This window comes from Gracilinanus agilis, chromosome 6 (genome assembly GCF_016433145.1).
Source record: "Gracilinanus agilis isolate LMUSP501 chromosome 6, AgileGrace, whole genome shotgun sequence".
Taxonomy (NCBI): Eukaryota; Metazoa; Chordata; class Mammalia; order Didelphimorphia; family Didelphidae; genus Gracilinanus; species Gracilinanus agilis.
Window position 1 is genome coordinate 230,818,558 of NC_058135.1, and position 6,000 is coordinate 230,824,557.

General features: G+C 38.3%; 3 non-coding genes across 3 annotated transcripts; 1 reads left to right on the forward strand and 2 right to left on the reverse strand.

The window, feature by feature from the left end:
- The first annotated feature begins 3,190 nt into the window (after positions 1-3,190).
- TRNAN-GUU lies at positions 3,191-3,264 on the forward strand. The gene has a single exon. It is a non-coding gene; the product is annotated as a tRNA-Asn (tRNA).
- Positions 3,265-4,102: 838 nt separating this feature from the next.
- TRNAV-UAC lies at positions 4,103-4,175 on the reverse strand. Its single transcript has one exon. It is a non-coding gene; the product is annotated as a tRNA-Val (tRNA).
- A 1,752-nt stretch (positions 4,176-5,927) lies between these two features.
- TRNAV-UAC lies at positions 5,928-6,000 on the reverse strand. The gene has a single exon. It is a non-coding gene; the product is annotated as a tRNA-Val (tRNA).

Consider the following 6,000-nt stretch of genomic DNA (forward strand, 5'->3'; position numbering starts at 1 on the left):
TTATTTATTTTGTCAGTCCTTAGCCTGAATTATTTGTATGACCAAACATCACACAATCCATTGTTCCATATAAACTTTGCCATGTGGAAATGTCTTGGTGTCCAAGATGTGTTTTTTTATACATATCTTCAAAATTGTCACAGAATTTCTCTATTACATACTATTATTGAATGAAAAAAATAATTTTGTATAAATATAATATTAAATTTAATAGCCTCTCTTAAAGAAACTGTAGATATGTTACTGTTTCTTTATGAGGCAATGGAATCCTGGAATAACAATTTCACTTTCCTTCAGTCCATGAATAACTGAAGAGAGAACAAAGATAAATAACTAAAATAACTTATTTCTGAGAGAAATAACTACAATCCTTTTCTTAAGATAAAACAGAGTTCTTGAGGAGACTTTAATTGTTATCCTGAGATATGTGACTAATGAGATTGTGCTTGCAGAACTGAGAGATCAGCAATTGCACAAATGGTTAAGGTGCCTTTGTGATCTTTCTCATAGTCAATAGTTTATAAGTAATTGTTTACATCTGTTTTATTATTGTTGATAATATTGTAATAAATAATCAATAACTTTGATGTCTAGTTAAGATATAGTGGTGGGGAGGAAATGATATGTGTGTATGTATAACATATAAAAATGTGTCTGTATAAATACATATGCACATATTTTATTATTGTTCAATCAAGTCCTAATCTTTTTTACCGCATTTGGGATTTTCTTGGCAAAGATTCTGACTGGCATAGTTTGCCATTTCCTTTTCCAGTCCATTTTACAGATGAGGAACCCAAGGCAAACAGTATTACTTGACTAACACATGATCATATAGCTAATAAATGTCTGAGGTCAGATTTGAACTCAATATGATATGCCTTTCTGACTCTAGGCCTGGTACTTTATCCATTGCACAACCAATCTGCCCACAATTACATATACATAGATATACATATATGCATACACATGAGTTAAAGCCTGGGAAAATGGGTATCTTTTAAAATTCTTATTTCCTTGGAGAGGCAAAGTCACAATGGCAGAGTAGAAGCACAGAAAGCTGGAACCAGTCTGAGAATCCTCTCAAACCAACCTTAAAATAATGCCTCAAAACAAATATTGGAATGACAGAACCAACAAGGGAACAGACTGAAACAACTGTCCTGCAGAAAACAACTTAAAAGGTAGGCAGAGATAGTGTATTTCACTGGGGTAAGAGAGGAGTACAGCAAAGCTGCACACCAAGGAGTATAAGCTGCCCACTCCCCACCTACTGCTCCAGGTTCTGAACCTAGGCATAAGACAACTTCAAGACCCTGAGACTCTCTGCCTAAGCCAACACTAGAGTACCCCACACTCATCCCTTGAAGTTCCAAGCCCTAGTACAATCCTGCAGTGAGTCCCCAAGCCCTAATGTAAAGGAATCTGTGGTGCCTGGTCCATTTAAGCCTAAGGGAAAAACTAGAGCCCTTGCCTAAGTCTGTGGGAAGGCCTCAAGCTCCATCACAGGGCAGTCCACAAAGCACCAGGTTGGTGTAAAACCAGAGTGAGGTTCTGAGCCTCTTCCCAAGCCAGCATTGAAGACCCAAACCTCAGAGCAATGTCAGCACAAGAGAGTTCCAATCTGGCTGGCTAGCCCCAGGGCAAGACAGTCTACAGTGTACCTGGCCTGTGTAAGTCCAGAATGAGGCCAAGAACTCCTCCCAAGGCTTGAGGTGAGGCCTTGAGCCCCAGCACAAGATACCTCACAGTGCTCTGAGCCCTGCAAGCCATCAGTAGTCCCTTGAGAAGACTGAATCAGCAGTGGAAGGTGTCTTTCAGGGCTCCCAGCCTACAGACCATCATACCGCTGTGAAAGAAATGAAATTTACAGAACACAGAACTAGAGATGAGGGTAGCACCAAGGAAAAACTGAAGTTTAAGAGAGTGCCCCCTCTACCCTGAGAACAGAGCCTACCTTAAAGACAAAAGTAAAAGTTAAAAATAAAAAAGCTGGAAAAATGAGAGAAAGAAAGAAAGAAAGAAAGAAAGAAAGAAAGAAAGGAAGGAAGGAAGGAAGGAAGGAAGGAAGGAAGGAAGGAAGGAAGAAAGAAAGAAAGAAAGAAAGAAAGAAAGAAAGAAAGAAAGAAAGAGAGGAAGAAAGAAAGCCACTTAACCACAGAAAATTTTTATGTAAACAAAAAGCAAGGAACAGATTCAGAAGAGGATAGTGAGATCAAAGCAGTCACACACAAAACTTCAGAGAAAAATGGGAATTGGTCTCAAGTTCTGGAAGAGCTCAAAACAGAATTTAAAAATCAAAGAAGAGAGGCAGAGGAAAAATGAAGAAAAGAAAGGAAAGCCATGCAAGAAGAAAATAACAGCTTAAGTGCAAAAAAAAAAATACTGCAGTGGAGGGGAGGATGAGGGTAGTGATGGGCAATCCTAAAATCTTACTCTCATCAGAAATGTCTCAGAGAGGGAATAACAACCATACTCATTTGGGTATAGAATCTTATTTTACTCTGAGAGAAGTAGGAAGGGAATAAGATGGGGAAATAGGAAAGGAAGTCATATAAGAAAAAGGAAATTCAGGGCAGGGGGTTATTAAATTTCATTCAATTAAAATTTTTATCAAGATAATAAACCAAACTATATTAAAATCAAAAGGAAGATTTGCCTTGGTATTCAAATAAAGAACATGATTAAAATAAACATTTTAGAGATAGTTGAATTAATTTGGGGTTATTGTTTTGCACAAAAATTGGCAAGATAAAATTTAAAAAAAAGAGAACTTATTGAAGGCTAATCACACTAAAACATTGTGAGGCCATACTTATGTCTAGTGGGTGAGGAGCACTCTGACGGTGGTCCTATCCAAGCTCTGGGAGCTAAGGGCTGACAAAGTAAATGAAATAAAAAACGAGGAAATGGGACTTGTCTCCTCCTCCTCCTCCTCCTCTGCCTAATCCTCCTCCTCCTCCTCTTCCTCCTCCTTTTTGGGGGAGGGAGGCATTCCGGGGTCACAGACTGGAAAACGGATCCTTTGGTTCCTTTTCAGTCTCTGCTTTGAGCTTGAGAAGTTATGGGCCTGAAAAAAAGTAGGCATAACTATCTTACAATGGCGGGATTTTGGGGGATTACTGGGGAGGAGGGTGTCTTCAGTTAGATATATCATGAAAGAAAAAAAATTAAAAGAAAAGCACAGGTAGTCTCTGTGGCGCAATCGGTTAGCGCGTTCGGCTGTTAACCGAAAGGTTGGTGGTTCGAGCCCACCCAGGGACGCTGAGCATTTTAAAGTCTCCTGAAATCAAGTATTCTTCTCCTATATGCTTTCCCCACCCCCACCCCACCCCCCCGCCCCCAAAAGCCACTTGTTCCTCAAAAATTTCCCTTGCTGCCAATAACCCTTAGATTCCATTTAGGGTTCCTGTCCCCACTTCTCTTGGCTTCTGCTCCTTCTCTTCACTCACCTCCTGAAATTAAACCACTTCTCCTAGTCCCAAACTTTCTCTTTCCGACGTGGTGAGTGGGAGCAAGTCAACGTCTTTTCCTGCCCATACTTCTAAATGGGGTCCTGACAGGATGAATATGTTTGGTTTTTTGTTTTTGTTTTTGTTTTTTTCTTTATTCAAGCTGCTCAGTGTGAGTTGCAGTTACTCTAATAATCTGGATGTAAAGAAGTTTTCTTGATCTAATAATCTTCCCTTTGAAGGAATATATCTAATTCCAAATAACACTCATCTGATGAGATTTCTATTTTTCACATCTAAGGTGAGTTTGCTTTGGAAACGGAGATGGAAATAGTTTGTGGAGTCCCGACTGTAGGCTTTCTTCTGATACTTCAAGATTTGGAAGTATATGAGATCCAAAAGTAGTGGGACTCTTTTTAAATCCAGAGACCTCATGGATGATGACTAAATTAATAGCAGCTTGTTGAGATTTGTCACCTCCTTTGAGAGTGGGGTGAAGACCTGCAGTGGACTTTCCTCTTGTTTGTCCATTGCAGAACTCCCTTCTTTCATTATTTGTTTGTTTGTTTTTAAACAAACGTAAACCGAGTGCCAATTTCGACGTTCTTTTGAATTCTTGGAAAGAAGAGGGAGGAAAAAAGATAGCATCTTGGTTTCACTGAGGATCGAACTCAGGACCTTCTGCGTGTAAAGCAGACGTGATAACCACTACACCATGAAACCACTTAACGGGTAAGGTTGCCAAATATTACAATTTCTAATTCAGGTAAATGGAACCTTAGGGAGGAATTACTGTGAAATATAAAAACTGTCTTTGAAAATAACTCTCAGCTAATTTACCTCAGTATCCTCACTCCTTCCTCCATGTTTATATTCTCCTCTTTTAAAACATAACAATTATGAAAAACAGTAAGTTCTATTTCCCCCCCTTTCTAAACTAATGTTTTTATTCCTTTTACCTTTGCTTTTCAGGGCATAACCAACCCAACCGAGATCCTCTGTGTCAGTCACTCAGTCAATAAACATTTATTAAATGCATCATATGTACCAGGTACTGTCCTAACTTGCTTTGTCTGTTAAGAGCCTCATAATCCAATGGGGAATATAAAAAGAGGGAATGGAAAAGATATCCAGGATGAGATTGATGAAAGATACAGAAGAGCACAGTGGATGGGATATGAGATGACTTCCTTGGGTGTCTTTCTTAAGTGTCTTGAGGATCTAAAAAGAATCCTCCACTGTCCACTCTCCATACTCTGTGACAAAAAATATTATTTTATCTTCATAACAGCTCTAGTAGGTAAATTATATTATCATTTCCATTTTACATTTGAAGAAAGTGAGGCAAGCATCATTTAAGTAACTTGACCAGAGTCACACAGTGAGAGAAGGACCCCAGGGGTTGGAAGTATTGAGAATCTGAATTTGAGTTTATATGACCTTGCAAGATAATGAAATTCCTGAATGATGAAAGTCCAGAAGAGTTCAGTAGGTGGGAAATGATGTCTCAGTACCTTTATTTAACTTAGTATCCTTTGGAGACAATTAGACATTGAAGGAACATTTGTTCCTTCCCTCCCCCTCCATTATAATGTTATCACTATGTTCATCTTTCCAGTTCCTCAAATACATTTACCTTTCTATATTTCTTTTTACCTTCTTAGCTCTGATCTTTTCATCCAAAAAAAAAAATGTGATTGAAAGTCTTCTATTCCTATAAAGATCCTTTTTTTTCATGAAAAATTGTAGTCAGCATTTTGGAGTAAGTTACTTGAGGTCCTCATCCTATCTCTTTTGCCTTTTAGAAAATAATGTTCCAAGATTTTCTCTTATTTGTAAGATAAGCTATCAAGTCTTGGGAAATACTGATTCATCCAGCAGACAGGGCAATATGACTGGATTAGCTGCTCAGTATGCTATATCTAACCAAACTACCATCTGGCACTCTCAATTTGAACTTCACTTACTGGGGCATGTACTTAAAAGCCCCAGGGTTTTCCCAATCTAAGAATAAGAACCCAGTTCACTTACTCTGCAAAGGTAAAGATAGTTCAAGGCATCTCCCAGCTTTCCCTATCTCTGTAACTCCTTAGTGCTTTCTGAGTTCTTTTCTAGAGAGATGGATATTAAGAGGATACCATATTTATACTAAGAGTTGAAGTTTCTATTTAGGTCTAAATTTCAAGGAAGTCTCAGTGTTAAGCATGGATATGTGTAGTCACTGTGGAATATGGTCTGACAAAAATAAGTCTGGTGAGTATGCCCAGGATAGTTTTCATGAATAATGTCCGTTGCTTCAATTACAACCTATAAAAAATGTTGTTTAATGCTACCCCTTCCCCACAATTGTATCCTTGATCTTGTTTTTTTTTTTTTTTTTTTTTTTCAACTTGATCTCCAAGGAATTCGTTCATTTGCAATTCAAATTAAATTTCATGTACTACAATGAAAAGGGGGGAAGGAAAAGAAACCTCATGGTTTCACTGAGGATCGAACTCAGGACCTTCTGCGTGTAAAGCAGACGTGATAACCACTACACCATGAAACC